General features: G+C 46.7%; 1 protein-coding gene across 1 annotated transcript in view; it reads right to left on the reverse strand.

Annotated features, from left to right (window-relative positions):
* LOC122924407 (PC-esterase domain-containing protein 1A-like) overlaps positions 1-17,751 on the reverse strand; it is a 57,481-nt gene extending 39,730 nt beyond the window's left edge. Inside the window, exons 1-2 of the mRNA XM_044275462.1 lie at positions 17,721-17,751; positions 17,371-17,475 (exon numbers count right to left, since the gene is read on the reverse strand). The gene's annotated coding sequence lies outside the window, so the exon portion shown is untranslated. The remainder of the gene's footprint in view (positions 1-17,370; positions 17,476-17,720) is intronic.
* Positions 17,752-18,007: the final 256 nt, after the last annotated feature.

Below are 18,007 nucleotides of genomic sequence, written 5' to 3' on the forward strand. Positions count from 1 at the left end.
CTCACGAGGTAGTCACCTGAAATGGTCTTCACTTCACAGGTGTGCCCTGTCAGGTGTAATAAGTGGGATTTCTTGCCTTATAGATGGGGTTGGGACCATCAGTTGCGCTGTGGAGAAGTCAGGTGGATACACAGCTGATAGTCCTACTGAATAGACTGTCAAAATTTGTATTATGGCAAGAAAAAAGCAGCTAAGTAAAGAGAAACGAGTGGCCATCATTACTGTAAGAAATGAAGGTCAGTCAGTCCGAAAAATTGGGAAAACTTTGAAAGTGTCCACAAGTGCAGTCACAAAAACCATCAAGCGCTACAAAGAAACTGTCTCACATGCGGCCCGCCCCAGGAAAGGAAGACCAAGAGTCACCTCTGCTGCGGAGGATAAGTTCATCCGAGTCACCAGCCTCAGAAATCGCAGGTTAACAGCAGCTCAGATTAGAGACCAGGTCAATGCCACACAGAGTTCTAGCAGCAGACACATCTCTAGAACTGTTAAGAGGAGACTGTGTGAATCAGGGCTTCATGGTAGAAGATCTGCTAGGAAACCACTGCTAAGGACAGGCAACAAGCAGAAGAGACTTGTTTGGGCTAAAGAACACAAGGAATGGACATTAGACCAGTGGAAACCTGTGCTTTAGGCCTCATGCACACGACCGTTGTGTGCATCCGTGGCCGTTGTGCCGTCTTCCGTTTTTTTTCGCGGACCCATTGACTTTCAATGGGTCCGTGGAAAAATCTGAAAATGCACCGTTTAGCAGCCGTGTGGCGAAACCAACCTCGCCACAGTGTTTTGGAGGGGGCTGTTTGCCAGCCTCTTGCCTCAGGATTATGGCCCATAGTAACTGTAAAGGAGAAGACAGACCGGCCGCACAGCTTAAATCTGTCTGTGGAATTGTGTTTTATGTTATTATGCGTTCGGTTAAATTGTATGTTATGTGAGGCACCCAGATAGCTAATATTATTGTATTCGTGTATTCTGAGTGCCATTCACCTAATGATATGCACTCAGACTTGAGCTATCTGGGGATATGTTAAATGTCTGTGTTTGCTGTGGGGGTGTGCCATTGTGTGTTTGGGTGGTGATTCCTGTCCTGTTGTCTCCGCATGTGTATTGGCGATCTCCCCTTTGTCCTGAGAGATAATTGGATTGTCTTCGGTCGTCTCCCAGGCAGAGAGGAGGAAACCATGATGCATTGTGGGGATATGTTGTATCTGTTCTGTATTTGAAAGACTGTAATAAAAACCAGGCTGGGTGTGCCAGCACTTCAGACCACTGCTGACCCTCAAGACGGAGCCTTGTCTCGTTATTGGGGGGGTCCCTGTATGCTGTTGGAGACTGATTGCCAGGAGTGTAAGCTGACGGATACGCTTTTCCTGTTCGCCTGCTGACAGCTATTTGCGAGGTTCCAGTTTGGAGTGCTATTTTGTATCCAGTTCGGGAGGTTGGTGTTCTGCAGTAGCTGTGCCTGTCTCTCGGAAAGGGGCATATCGCTTAAACGGATTTTAACCCCTTGTCCGCTGAAACGGTGCCGTTACATGCCACATCCGTGATCCGTGTTTCCTGGCCGTGAAAAAAATAAGACCTGTCCTATTTTTTTCACGGCCAACGGTTCACGGACCCATTCAAGTCAATGGGTCCGTGAAAAATCACGGATGCACACAAGATTGTCATCCGTGTCCGTGATCCGTGTCCGTTTTTTCCTATCATTTCAATGGCAAACTTGACTTAGATTTTTTTTTTCATTTTACATGTCCGTGGATCCTCCAAAAATCAAGGAAGACCCACGGACGAAAAAACGGTCACGGATCACGGACCTACGGACCCCGTTTTTGCGGACCTTAAAAAAAAAAAAACGGTCGTGTGCATGAGGCCTTAGTCTGATGAGTCCAAATTTGAGATCTTTGGTTCCAACCACCGTGTCTTTGTGCGACGCAGTAAAGGTGACCGGATGGACTCTACATGCCTGGTTCCCACCGTGAAGCATGGAGGAGGAGGTGTGATGGTGGGGGGGGGGCTTTGCTGGTGACACTGTTGGGGATTTATTCAAAATTGAAGGCATACTGAACCAGCATGGCTACCACAGCATCTTGCAGCGGCATGCTATTCCATCCGGTTTGCGTTTAGTTGGACCATCATTTATTTTTCAACAGGACAATGACCCCAAACCCACCTCCAGGCTGTGTAAGGGCTATTTGACCATGAAGGAGAGTGATGAGGTGCTGCGCCAGAGGACCTGGCCTCCACAGTCACCGGACCTGAACTCAATCAAGATGGTTTGGGGTGAGCTGGACCGCAGAGTGAAGGCAAAAGGGCCAACAAGTGCTAAGCATCTCTGGGAACTCCTTCAAGACTGTTGGAAGACCATTTCAGGTGACTTCCTCCTGAAGCTCATCAAGAGAATGCAAAGAGTGTGCAAAGCAGTAATCAAAGCAAAAAGGTGGCTACTGTGAAGAACCTAGAATATGACATATTTTCAGTTGTTTCACACTTTTTTGTTATGTATATAATTCCACATGTGATAATTCATAGTTTTGATGCCTTCAGTGTGAATCTACAATTTTCATAGTCATAAAAATAAAGAAAACTCTTTGAATGAGAAGGTGTGTCCAAACTTTTGGTCTGTACTGTAAGTATATTATACACTACATCCCCCATCATCTCTTCTATATATGTATGTAATACACTACATCCCCATCATCTCTTCTAAATATGTATATTATACACCACAACCCCCATCATGTCATCTATATATGTATGTAATACACTACATCCCCCATCATCTCTTCTATATATGTATATTATACACTACATCCCCATCATCTCTTCTATATATGTATATTATACACTACATCACCTATCATCTCTTCTATATATGTATATTATACACTACATCCCCCATCATCTCATCTACACATGTATAATATACACTACAACCCCCATCATACTAGGTGTTGGGGTCACATGACTTGTGTCAGCACAGTGAGGATATCACTGACCCCCCACCCTCCTTGCCCCCTCTCACTGTACCTATTGGCCACCTTCCTCCAGTACGTTGCCTTGGACTTTGTCAGGGACCGCCCCTTCCCCTGATCCCATTATGGTAATGTATAGGGGTGACGGAGTTAACCAGCCCCTCGCTTAGTCAGGAGAGATTCGGCAAGCTCCGTGGCCTCCAGCTCCATGGCCTCCAGCGCCCCGGTGTCGGACTCCAGACCCGGCCGTTAGTCCAGGCACGGACCCGCCCTGCAGAGACCAGCTAACGTGTTACCGCCATGACTGAGGACGCAGTGTGCGGCAGAAACGCGGGGGGGGGGGGCGAGTCCAAAGATGGATGCCGAGTATGTAGGAATGAAGGAGACGTTCTGTCCACGCCGCACTCATCGTTGCGCCTCCTGCACACAACCCTATCTATGTATGCAGTTAGCAAATCGTAGATCCGCAAAAATCAGCCAAGAACCGGCCGCCATTATTTTACCCCTTCACAAATGTCCGATCCTTGTGCGCAAAACAGTAAGAATAGGACAGGGGGTCGCAGAACGGACTTACGGAGGCGGTCAGTACACCGCGCGCTGTACGCATCTATCGTGGCCGCATTAGGATGAACAGGTCGGCGTCCGATCCGCAAAAAATACTTATCGGAGGTGGACAAAAAACACAGTCATGTAAATGAGGCCTTACTGCATATACTGTACTGACCATGAGCAACGGAGGGTCTACACTGACAGAGACAGCCATACACTGACAGAGACAGCTACACACTGACAGAGACAGCTACACACTGACAGAGACAGCCATACACTGACAGAGACAGCTACACACTGACAGAGACATCCATACACTGACAGAGACAGCTACACACTGACAGAGACATCCATACACTGACAGAGACAGCTACATACTGACAGAGACAGCCACACACTGGCAGAGACATCTACACACTGACAGAGACAGCTACACACTGACAGAGACAGCTACACACTGACAGAGACATCCATACACTGACAGAGACATCCATACACTGACAGAGACAGCCATACACTGACAGAGACAGCCACACACTGACAGAGACAGCCATACACTGACAGAGACAGCTATACACTGACAGAGACAGCCATACACTGACAGAGACAGCTACACACTGACAGAGACAGCCATACACTGACAGAGACAGCCATACACTGACAGAGACAGCTACACACTGACAGAGACAGCTACATACTGACAGAGACAGCCATACACTGACAGAGACAGCCATACACTGACAGAGACAGCTACATACTGACAGAGACAGCTATACACTGACAGAGACAGCCACACACTGGCAGAGACATCTACACACTGACAGAGATAGCCATACACTGACAGAGACAGCTATACACTGACAGAGACATCTACACACTGACAGAGACATCCATACACTGACAGAGACAGCCACACACTGACAGAGACAGCCACACACTGACAGAGACATCTACACACTGACAGAGACAGCTATACACTGACAGAGACAGCCACACACTGACAGAGACAGCCACACACTGACAGAGACAGCCACACACTGACAGAGACATCCATACACTGACAGAGACAGCTACATACTGACAGAGACAGCCATACACTGACAGAGACAGCTACACACTGACAGAGACAGCCATACACTGACAGAGACAGCCATACACTGACAGAGACAGCTACACACTGACAGAGACAGCTACACACTGACAGAGACATCTACACACTGACAGAGACATCCATACACTGACAGAGACATCCATACACTGACAGAGACAGCTATACACTGACAGAGACATCTACACACTGACAGAGACATCCATACACTGACAGAGACATCCATACACTGACAGAGACAGCTACACACTGACAGAGACATCCATACACTGACAGAGACAGCTACACACTGACAGAGACAGCTACACACTGACAGAGACAGCTACACACTGACAGAGACAGCTATACACTGACAGAGACATCCATACACTGACAGAGACATCTATACACTGACAGAGACATCCATACACTGACAGAGACAGCTATACACTGACAGAGACAGCTACACACTGACAGACATCTATACACTGACAGAGACAGCTACACACTGACAGAGACAGCTACACACTGACAGAGACATCTACACACTGAGATACCCTGGGAGAGAGAGAGACATCTATACACTGACATAGACCTGGGGAGAGACATCTATACACTGACATACACATGGAGAGAGACATCTATACACTGACATACACATGGAGAGAGACATCTATACACTGACATACACCTGGAGTGTCACACTCTAGTTTGGGAGGGAAACCCTGCACCGAACATAGGAGGAAAAGGGGAAAGGAGATAAGGCCTAGAAACTAGGGAAGGAAGATGGACACCTCCTAGTGAAAACCCTAACCAAAGCCCTGACTGACGACCAGTATGAACAGACCCCAAAAGGTAGGTGAGTTCATACACAGTTATACCTAAAGTCCTATCTAACCCTAGAAAACCCTGGTACTATTACCAGGAATGAGACAACCTGTTCCTCCAAAAGGAAGGATGAAAGGAAGTCTCCCTAAGGCCTAATACAAGAAAGAAATGCAACACACAGAAAAGCCAAAATACAAGGGAAAGGTAATACTTAACTTCCAAGAAGATATGGCAGCACCAGGAACTCAGCCGAGATCCAAACACCAGCTATCCACAGGTCCAACTGAAGCTATAAACCGCACAGCATTGTGGGAGAGACAACTATAACTAGGGAAAGGTAAATGACCACAATAGCAACACCTGGAGGTTAGAGGTCTGGCCAGTACCAGAAACACAGACGCCTATTGATCCACAAGGTAAACATGTCAAACCAAACCACGTGTTGCCAGCCTCAAAGATCTCCTGCCACTCACTGTCTTGGGGAGTTCTGTATGTCTCGGTACGTCCGTGACTGTACCCCTCTTCTATGAGTGACCTCCGGACACCCAGGACCGACCTTATCCGGGTGAGATCTGTGAAAAGCTTTCACCAAACGACTGGCGTTCATGTCAGATAATGGTACCCACATTCTCTCCTCTGGTCCATAACTCTTCCAGTGAACAAGCTACTGAAGAGATCTACGGAGAACTCGAGAGTCAATTATTTTGGCGATCTGCAATTCCAAACTGCCGTCCACCATGACAGGAGCGGGTGGCAAGTAAGACGGCTCTAAAGGTCCAATATATCTCAACAAAGATTTATGAAACACATTATGAATTTTCAGAGCCTGAGGGAGTTCAAGACGAAAAGCTACAGGATTAATAATGGCAGTGATCTTATATGGACCAATAAATCTTGGACCCAACTTCCGAGAAGGAACCTTCAACTTAATGTTTTTTTGTGGACAGCCAGACAAAATCACCCACTCTTAGGTCCGGACCATTCATACGTTTCCTGTCAGCCACACGTTTATACTTGTTGACCATATTCATCAAGTTATCTTGAATTTTCCGCCATATAGATGACAATGATGACTCCAGTGAACTCCTGTCTACGATTATTTATGGCAAACTCTGCCAAAGACAAAAAAAAACGAGGACCACTCCTCCTGGTTCTCAGAGACAAAACATCTCAAGTAAGTCTCCAGACTGTGATTAGTGCCCTCTATCTGACCGTTCAACTGAGGATGAAAAGCCGATGAAAAAGACAGTTGTACCTCCAGCCGAGTACCGAATGCCTTCCAGAACCTGGACCCAAACTGAGTCCTACGATCCGAGACCACGTCAGAGATAATGCCATGGAGTTTCACAATGTTGTCAACAAACACTTGTGCAGATGTTTCAGCATTAGGTAGGCCCGGCAACGCTATAAAGTGCACCATTTTACTAAAACTATCAACCACCACCAGAATAACTGTCTTTCCTAATGAATTAGGCAGATCAGTAATAAAATCCATAGATAAGTGGGTCCATAGTCTGGACAGGATGGGTAACGAAAGTAGAGATCTGGAAGGCCGAGTATGAGTCACCTTAGCGCGTGCATAGGTACCACAGGCCGACACAGTTCACAACACACTTATGCATCCCCAGCCACCAGAATCTACGAGAGATGAGGTTGGCAGTGGATCTACTCCCAGGGTGTCCCGTAAGAACCGTACAGTGATGTTCCTCAAACAACTTGTGATGCAATTCTGCTGACACAAACAATTTCCCAGAAGGGCAAGAATCCGGTGCGTCTCCCTGAGCCTCTAACACCTTCACCTCTAGGTCAGGGTAAAGAGCGGATATCACCACCCCTTCCGATAGAAAAGGACTCAGATTTTCAAAATCATCACCTCCAGGAAAACTACGTGACAAGGCATCTGCCTTGATGTTCTTAGCCCCAAGACGATAGGTGACAATGAAATTGAATCTAGTGAAAAACAAAGACCATCTGGCTTGTCTTGGGTTCAGCCGTTTAGCTGACTCCAGGTAAGCCAGGTTTTTGTGATCAGTGAACACCATGATCTTATGAATCACCCCTTCCAACCAATGACGCCACTTCTCAAAAGCCAACTTAGAGTGCATTGGATCTAAACCTGCTTATACAAAACCATCTGTGGCAGGATTTGCACTGGACATTGGTGGAACCAGTTTAAATAATTAACAAAAGCCTAAAAAAGTACGTTGCCTAATTGAGTTGCAGGTCCCACTGGTGAAGTGGGTACAGTTCACACAGATAGATGCGTTTCTTTTTGTTGGACCGCGCTGCCTCAGGATTAACAGAGATTCCACACTCGAAACCAGTCAGATAATCGCGAACATGGGAAAGCATACAGGCCAAACAAAGCCTTTCCTCCTCTCCCTTCCAGGCTTCTATGGGACACCAAGGATGCAGCCAATAGTGAAATACCGTCACATGTGAGTAAAACAGGGGTTATTATACTCACAATACACAGGTAAAAACAAGCAGTGTACAAAAGTATCAATCACCTGACCCGGGTTTTGCTCAATTGAGCTTCGTCAATGGTGGAACCAGGTTCTGAGACTGTTAGAAGTACAACAACCCTCATTCTACACTACAGTAAAGAGAGACATATATTCTGTTATATCTGGCCTGTGCTATACGCCAGGCTTTGCACAAGCTACATGCCCTGCCTAGCACCCATACAGACACTTACAGTAAGGGCACCCTAAACTACATCAAGCAGGAGCCCTAGGACTGGGAATTGCCCCGAGGGAAGAAAGGGTGTGCCCTCTTCTCACTGCACAGCCCCAGAGAGTATCACTGTGATAGACTTACTGCAGCCAGAGCCAGTAACGCTCCCATCCTCTGCTCCGGTTCCTAGTGCAGTTTACTTCTAAATTCTTGAGAGCGGTCTGTAAACATCTGGATGTCACCCTGACCTTATTCTTTGTGTAGAATCCCTAGAAGTACCCCGGACATTATGGAGGGGTACACATGGCAATACTTGCATTGCCTGTGTATGGATTGTAAGGAAATGATGTCTGTATCCACACACGTTCACATATATGTATTAACTCAGCCTTATATGCTTGTATTAATGTATACAGAGTTCTTCTTTAAAGGAAATATTTTATACTCTTATAACAACAAGTCTAGTAACACAAGCTATCAGGAAATGGCTGTCTGAAGCTCCAAACCGCATGGCTAGAAAGAGATGTGCATGCTTTAGCAAAAGATGAAGGTACCTGAAGAGAGAATTGCCGAATGCATGACATCATAGCTGCAGACACATATATACGCATATATACCTTTACACATATATCTAACATGTGCATTAGACATATATTTTACATTTATATATATAAGCATCTTGTATATTGACGTTCACCTTCGGTTTAGATAAGTGAAGGATGTTTTATCAGATAAATGATAATTCCGCGAAATATTTGAACAAAGCTAAAATCAACAAAGATTGTGGTTAGATATCTGAATTCTAAGAATTATAAATGCGTCACATATGTACCTTGTTTATAGGACATTATCATGACTTTTTTACTTTGGTTGTATAAAGGTGAAATTGATAAATTCGTTACCTGATTGGATTAAGCTTGGGGGAGGTATATGGTAATCTTGTGGTTTGTATCTATAAATGTGCTGCGATGTCAAAATAAAGAAGCAACCATTTTAAACCTATCAACGTGTATTGGTCTTCAGTGGTTGTCCGGCCGGAGGTTCACCCATAGACAAACCAGGGCCCCTTTCATGGATTCTGGTCACTGGTCGGTCAGTTCTCTGCCCAGTGATTAGAGGCTATTTTTAGATGGAGGTTTTGGAGGGAATATTTTCCCGCTCTTCTGTGAGGATCGCTGGGCAGAATTTTAATTCTGCCCGGTGATGTTCTTAATTGGTCATCTTGATGATCTATGATGTCGCAAGGTACGGGCAAAGTTTGCCCGAGCCCTGGTGACAGTAAATCATTGGTGGATTAGTGGGGTTGTGGGGCTATAAGTGTCTGGGCTCCGTGGGCAGGTTTGCCTGTTTGCCGCACCTGCCCTGGGAGCCTGGACCAGTTTGCCCCCCCCCCCCGCCCCTTTATTTTGTAAATGTCAAGGTCTGTTTAGGGTGGTTGATATAATCATCCTGGGATGGGATGGACTCTGATATATTGATGGATTAAACAAGTCTGAGTTTATGACTAGGCTCATGGTATTTGTATGGTCTCCACTCTCTAGTCTCGTGTTTTTATTTCATTAAGGTTTTAGTTAAAAATAGTAACATAGTAACATACTACAAAAAGACATTTGTCCATCCAGTTCGGCCTGTTATCCTGCAAGTTGATCCAGAGGAAGGCAAAAAATAAAATGTATTATGGGTTTTGTGAGCATGTGCTATGTATTACCATGTAGTGTTATAGGTAAAAGTGTCAATATTCATCGTCTGCTCATTGGAATGCTTCATTATTATAAGGACCGCCTCCTTTTAGTGACATCACCAGCCAGTGAATGGAGGGAGTACACTTCATTATCATAAGGCCCGCCTCCTCTCAGTGACATCACCAGCCAGTGAATGGGGGCAGTACACTTCATTATCATAAGGACCACCTTCTCTCAGTGACATCACCAACCAGCCAACCAGTGATAGGGATTAGTGCACTTCATTATCATAAGGACCGCCTCTTCTCAGTGACATCACCAGCCAGGGGAAGGGAGGAGAACACTTCATTATCATAAGCACCACCTCCTCTCAGTGACATCACGAGCCAGGGGACGGAGTGTGCTTCATTATCATAAGGACAGCCTCCTCTCAGTGACATCACCAGCCAGGGGACGGGAGGAATGTGCTTCATTATCATAGGACAGCCTCCTCTCAGTGACATCACCAGCCAGAGGATGGAGTGTGCTTCATTATCATAAGGACAGCCTCCTGTCAGTGACATCACCAGCCAGGGGACGGAGTGTGCTTCATTATCATAGGACAGCCTCCTCTCAGTGACATCACCATCCAGGGGATCGGAGGACTGTGCTTCATTATCCTAAGGACAGCCTCCTCTCAGTGACATCACCATCCAGGGGACAGGAGAAATGTGCTTCATTATCATAAGGACAGCCTCCTCTCAGTGACATCACCATCCAGGGTATCGGAGGACTGTGCTTCATTATCATAAGGACAGCCTCCTCTCAGTGACATCACCATCCAGGGGATCGGAGGAGTGTGCTTCATTATCATAAGGACAGCCTCCTCTCAGTGACATCACCATCCAGGGTATCGGAGGACTGTGCTTCATTATCATAAGGACAGCCTCCTCTCAGTGACATCACCATCCAGGGGATCGGAGGAGTGTGCTTCATTATCATAAGGACAGCCTCCTCTCAGTGACATCACCATCCAGGGGATCGGAGGACTGTGCTTCATTATCCTAAGGACAGCCTCCTCTCAGTGACATCACCATCCAGGGGATCGGAGGACTGTGCTTCATTATCATAAGGACAGCCTCCTCTCAGTGACATCACCATCCAGGGGATCGGAGGACTGTGCTTCATTATCATAAGGACAGCCTCCTCTCAGTGACATCACCATCCAGGGGATCGGAGGACTGTGCTTCATTATCATAAGGACAGCCTCCTCTCAGTGACATCACCATCCAGGGGACAGGAGGAATGTGCTTCATTATCATAAGGACAGCCTCCTCTCAGTGACATCACCATCCAGGGGATCGGAGGACTGTGCTTCATTATCATAAGGACAGCCTCCTCTCAGTGACATCACCATCCAGGGGATCGGAGGACTGTGCTTCATTATCCTAAGGACAGCCTCCTCTCAGTGACATCACCATCCAGGGGACAGGAGGGAAAAAAGAATGGGTTTAAAATGGGTTTAAATGGGCAGGAAAAGAGGGGTCTGAGTCAGTTGTTGGGGATCCATATCTTGATTGGAGTGACTGCCCGGATTCTCAGCCAGGACATCACTGCTGGTCCTCAGGAAGTTTTTATTGAGTATTTTATCCTTTTTATTTTCCTAAACTGTTGACTGCATTGTAGTCGGATGCAGCTTTTTATCTGACAGTTACGTTGTGTATTGCACTGCACTATTGTTTATTACATCTGAAGTATCGGTAAGTCTCTTCCTTGTCGTCTTACCTGTATTGATTCACTGGATTTTGGGTCCCATTAAGAGGACCTGTTGTATCGTGACTTATTGGTGCTGAGAAAGTCTGGATAAGCATCAGTGGTGGTAACAATCGTAGTATGAAATATTGGGGTGATGGAAAACCAGGGGAGTAGTATAATTCTGTCATCTGAAATAGGTGGGTGTGAATTTATGTGGTAAATTAATAATCTCAGTACTGTAATTCACCCTTGTGACCTGAGAGTAGGGGTCGTCACAATCCCCAGTCTAATGGTCCCGGTGAACACATCAACCAGTTCTTAACAGACTAAAGCACAGCGGGATGACTGCGCCGCTCTGCTTCCATGGGCAGAATTCTCTCACAGAACCATGCTAGCAAGTCTTCAAAATCTCCTTTTCCTTTGTGTATCCATCACTTTACTGTTCTTCTGGAGTATCGGTGGCCGATTCTTCAGTGGAAGATTCTTCTCAGGTCTAAGGCCGCTATAGTAGAAGTCTCTGTCCAGATGAAACAATCTGTAGATCAGAAACACAGATGTCCTCCTCAGTTCTCGCCAGATGATGAAGTCTGGCTTTTCTCTAAGATCTTCAGGCTCAGGGTACCATCTTACAAGTCGGCTACATTTAAAAATAACTTGAAATCCTGTCTATTCTAAACAGCGTCTCCAGCCTCGTGAATACCCAACTCCTTCCATGTATCTCTCCTCAATTCTGTGGTCTTCAGACACTTCTCCAGAAGTTCTACGCCTGCTTTCTCACCGGTCTCTGTTGAATATGTGTATGAAGTGAAGGATATCCTTGGAATAAAGATTAGAGGCAATACTTTCTACATAGAGGACTGGAAAGGCTGTGGCCCTAAGAATAAATCCTGGGAGCCCCTGAAGAACATTAATGCCCCATTCCTTGTAAAGAAGACCCTACAAAAATCCGGCACAAAGAAGAGTGAGTGTAAGAGGGGAGTATTGTTACACTTCGTGTCCACCACTGCTCCACCATCTCAGGATGTATGTATCGGAGCTAATGCTCAGTGAACATCTCTTCAGCGCTAGAGTTAATCTTTCCCTCATGCTCTCTGTCCAGCTTCTGACTAAGGTGACGGTCAGGTTTCCAATTTCGGCTTCATGAACACGACCATATAGATTTTGTATCCGCGTGCAATCTGCAACCCTATGTCCGTTTCTTAAGTATAGAACATTTAGAAAATGCAGACCATGGAGCAATTAAAATCAGTGGGTCAGCAAAAAATTTGGACTGTGCAGACTGCAAAATTAATGCTGTTGTGTGCATGAGGCCTTCACCCCGAAAACTGTCTCTTATAATACAGGATAAGGACGTTACTTCACCCCGACACCCGGCTCCTATAATACAGGATAAGGAGGTTACTTCACCCCGACACCCGGCTCCTATAATACAGGATAAGGACGTTACTTCACCCAGACACCTGGCTCCTATAATACAGGATAAGGACGTTACTTCACCCTGACACCCGGCTCCTATAATACAGGATAAGGATGTTACTTCACCCTGACACCCGGCTCCTATAATACAGGATAAGGACGTTACTTCACCCAGACACCCGGCTCCTATAATACAGGATAAGGACGTTACTTCACCCAGACACCCGGCTCCTATAATACAGGATAAGGACGTTACTTCACCCAGACACCCGGCTCCTATAATACAGGATAAGGACGTTACCTCACCCAGACACCCTGCTCCTATATTACAGGATAAGGACGTTACTTCACCCCGACACCCGGCTCCTATAACACAGGATAAGGACGTTACTTCACCCCAACACCTGGCTCCTATAATACAGGATAAGGACCTTACTTCACCCCGACACCCGGCTCCTATAATACAGGATAAGGACGTTACTTCACCCTGACACCCGGCTCCTATAATACAGGATAAGGACGTTACTTCACCCCGACACCCGGCTCCTATAATACAGGATAAGGACGTTACTTCACCCAGACACCCGGCTCCTATAATACAGGATAAGGACGTTACTTCACCCAGACACCCGGCTCCTATAATACAGGATAAGGAGGTTACTTCACCCCGACACCCGGCTCCTATAATACAGGATAAGGACGTTACTTCACCCAGACACCCGGCTCCTATAATACAGGATAAGGACGTTACTTCACCCAGACACCCGGCTCCTATAATACAGGATAAGGACGTTACTTCACCCAGACACCCGGCTCCTATAATACAGGATAAGGACGTTACTTCACCCAGACACCCGGCTCCTATAATACAGGATAAGGACGTTACCTCACCCAGACACCCTGCTCCTATATTACAGGATAAGGACGTTACTTCACCCCGACACCTGGCTCCTATAATACAGGATAAGGACGTTACTTCACCCCAACACCTGGCTCCTATAATACAGGATAAGGACATTACTTCACCCCGACACCCGGCTCCTATAATACAGGATAAGGACGTTACTTCACCCTGACACCCGGCTCCTATAATACAGGATAAGGACGTTACTTCACCCCGACACCCGGCTCCTATAATACAGGATAAGGACGTTACTTCACCCAGACACCCGGCTCCTATAATACAGGATAAGGACGTTACTTCACCCAGACACCCGGCTCCTATAATACAGGATAAGGACGTTACTTCACCCAGACACCCGGCTCCTATAATACAGGATAAGGACGTTACTTCACCCAGACACCCGGCTCCTATAATACAGGATAAGGACGTTACTTCACCCAGACACCCGGCTCCTATAATACAGGATAAGGACGTTACTTCACCCAGACACCCGGCTCCTATAATACAGGATAAGGACGTTACTTCACCCTGACACCCTGCTCCTATATTACAGGATAAGGACGTTACTTCACCCCGACACCTGACTCCTATAATACAGGATAAGGACGTTACTTCACCCCAACACCTGGCTCCTATAATACAGGATAAGGACATTACTTCACCCCGACACCCGGCTCCTATAATACAGGATAAGGAGGTTACTTCACCCCGACACCCGGCTCCTATAATACAGGATAAGGACGTTACTTCACCCTGACACCCTGCTCCTATATTACAGGATAAGGATGTTACTTCACCCCGACACCTGGCTCCTATAATACAGGATAAGGACGTTACTTCACCCCGACACCTGGCTTCTATAATACAACATAAGGAGGTTACTTCACCCCGACACCCGGCTCCTATAATACAGGATAAGGACATTACTTCACCCCGACACCCGGCTCCTATAATACACGATAAGGACGTTACTTCACCCCGACACCCGGCTCCTGTAATACAGGATAAGGAGGTTACTTCACCCCAACACCCGGCTCCTATAATACAGGATAAGGACGTTACATGCTCTCTGTCCAGCTTCTGACTAAGGTGACGGTCAGGTTTCCAATTTCGGCTTCATGAACACGACCATATAGATTTTGTATCCGCGTGCAATCTGCAACCCTATGTCCGTTTCTTAAGTATAGAACATTTATAAAATGCAGACCATGGAGCAATTAAAGTCAGTGGGTCAGCAAAAAATTTTGGACTGTGCAGACTGCAAAATTAATGCTGTTATGTGCATGAGGCTTTCACCCCGAAAACTGTCTCTTATAATACAGGATAAGGACGTTACTTCACCCCGACACCCGGCTCCTATAATACAGGATAAGGACGTTACTTCACCCCGACACCCGGCTCCTATAATACAGGATAAGGACGTTACTTCACCCCGACACCTGGCTCCTATAATACAGGATAAGGACGTTAATTCACCCAGACACCCGGCTCCTATAATACAGGATAAGGACGTTACTTCACCCAGACACCCGGCTCCTATAATACAGGATAAGGACGTTACTTCACCCCGACACCCGGCTCCTATAATACAGGATAAGGAGGTTACTTCACCCCGACACCCGGCTCCTATAATACAGGATAAGGAGGTTACTTCACCCCGACACCCGGCTCCTATAATACAGGATAAGGACGTTACTTCACCCAGACACCCGGCTCCTATAATACAGGATAAGGACGTTACTTCACCCCAACACCTGGCTCCTATAATACAGGATAAGGACATTACTTCACCCCGACACCCGGCTCCTATAATACAGGATAAGGACGTTACTTCACCCAGACACCCGGCTCCTATAATACAGGATAAGGACGTTACTTCACCCAGACACCCGGCTCCTATAATACAGGATAAGGAGGTTACTTCACCCAGACACCCGGCTCCTATAATACAGGATAAGGATGTTACTTCACCCCGACACCCTGCTCCTATAATACAGGATAAGGACGTTACTTCACCCGACTCCTATAATACACGATAAGGACGTTACTTCAACCCGACACCCGGCTCCTATAATACAGGATAAGGACGTTACTTCACCCCGACACCCGGCTCCTATAATACAGGATAAGGACGTTACTTCAACCCGACACCTGGCTCCTATAATACAGGATAAGGACATTACTTCACCCCGACACCCGGCTCCTATAATACAGGATAAGGACGTTACTTCACCCAGACACCCGGCTCCTATAATACAGGATAAGGACGTTACTTCACCCTGAAACCCGGCTCCTATAATACAGGATAAGGACGTTACTTCACCCAGACACCCGGCTCCTATAATACAGGATAAGGACGTTACTTCAACCCGACACCCGGCTCCTATAATACAGGATAAGGACATTACTTCACCCCGACACCCGGCTCCTATAATACAGGATAAGGACGTTACTTCACCCAGACACCCGGCTCCTATAATACAGGATAAGGACGTTACTTCACCCAGACACCCGGCTCCCATAATACAGGATAAGGACGTTACTTCACCCAGACACCCGGCTCCTATAATACAGGATAAGGACGTTACTTCACCCGACTCCTATAATACACGATAAGGACGTTACTTCAACCCGACACCCGGCTCCTATAATACAGGATAAGGAGGTTACTTCACCCTGACACCCGGCTCCTATAATACAGGATAAGGAGGTTACTTCACCCTGACACCCGGCTCCTATAATACAGGATAAGGATGTTACTTCACCCTGACACCCGGCTCCTATATTACAGGATAAGGACGTTACTTCACCCCGACACCCGGCTCCTATAATACAAGATAAGGACGTTACTTCACCCCGACACCCGGCTCCTATAATACAGGATAAGGACGTTACTTCACCCCGACACCCGGCTCCTATAATACAGGATAAGGACGTTACTTCACCCAGACACCCGGCTCCTATAATACAGGATAAGGACGTTACTTCACCCCGACACCCGGCTCCTATAATACAGGATAAGGACCTTACTTCACCCCGACACCCGGCTCCTATAATACAGGATAAGGAGGTTACTTCACCCTGACACCCGGCTCCTATAATACAGGATAAAGAGGTTACTTCACCCTGACATCCGGCTCCTATAATACAGGATAAGGAGGTTACTTCACCCCGACACCCGGCTCCTATAATACAGGATAAGGACGTTACTTCACCCCGACACCTGGGTCCTATAATACAGGATAAGGACGTTACTTCACCCCGACACCCGGCTCCTATAATACAGGATAAGGACGTTACTTCACCCCGACACCCGGCTCCTATAATACAGGATAAGGACGTTACTTCACCCCGACACCCGGCTCCTATAATACAGGATAAGGACGTTACTTCACCCTGACACCCGGCTCCTATAATACAGGATAAGGACGTTACTTCACCCCGACACCCGGCTCCTATAATACAGGATAAGGACGTTACTTCACCCCGACACCCGGCTCCTATAATACAGGATAAGGACGTTACTTTGTTTGCAGTGAGTTCTCAGATATCCTCCATCTTCTTCGCTGCTGGAGGCAGACTCGGCCCAGTTACAGACGTCAGATTGGTTCCTTCTCAGTTTATTAAATCCTTGCATGAAAGAAAGAAGAAAAGTAAGTTCCTGTATGCAAATCTACAAATAACCAGAAATAGCAGAGGAAGTCACTGTCGGGGGCTGGGCTTTGTGGTTCATCTGCGGGGAACGTTGTTTTACATGTTGAGATATATATATATATATACTGTGCAGGACGCAATGGAGTAATAAAGCCACCGGAGCTTCAACGCCTGCAGAGCCCATGGTGTCTGCATATAGGTGCTGTCATATACAAGCTTACCACACTCATCTCTCCATGGCGCCCACGCCGTTCCGACCACAAGCAGCTGGCATACTGATAGCACACAGGTGCAGGCACCAGATAACAACTGTGTCACGGTGGGGCGGTACTTTATTGTATAGGACCCTGTAGTGTGCGGGATGTATACTGCTGAATAGACCATGCATGGGGCGCTCTGACGTCTTTCTGGAGCGCCCCGGGAGCCGCACGGACGGTAAGTATACTGCTCCCCGCTCCTACTATGGCAACCAGGACTTTAATAGCGTCCTGGGTGCCATAGTAACACT

The sequence above is a fragment of the Bufo gargarizans genome, chromosome 1, assembly GCF_014858855.1.
Source record: "Bufo gargarizans isolate SCDJY-AF-19 chromosome 1, ASM1485885v1, whole genome shotgun sequence".
Taxonomy (NCBI): domain Eukaryota; kingdom Metazoa; phylum Chordata; class Amphibia; order Anura; family Bufonidae; genus Bufo; species Bufo gargarizans.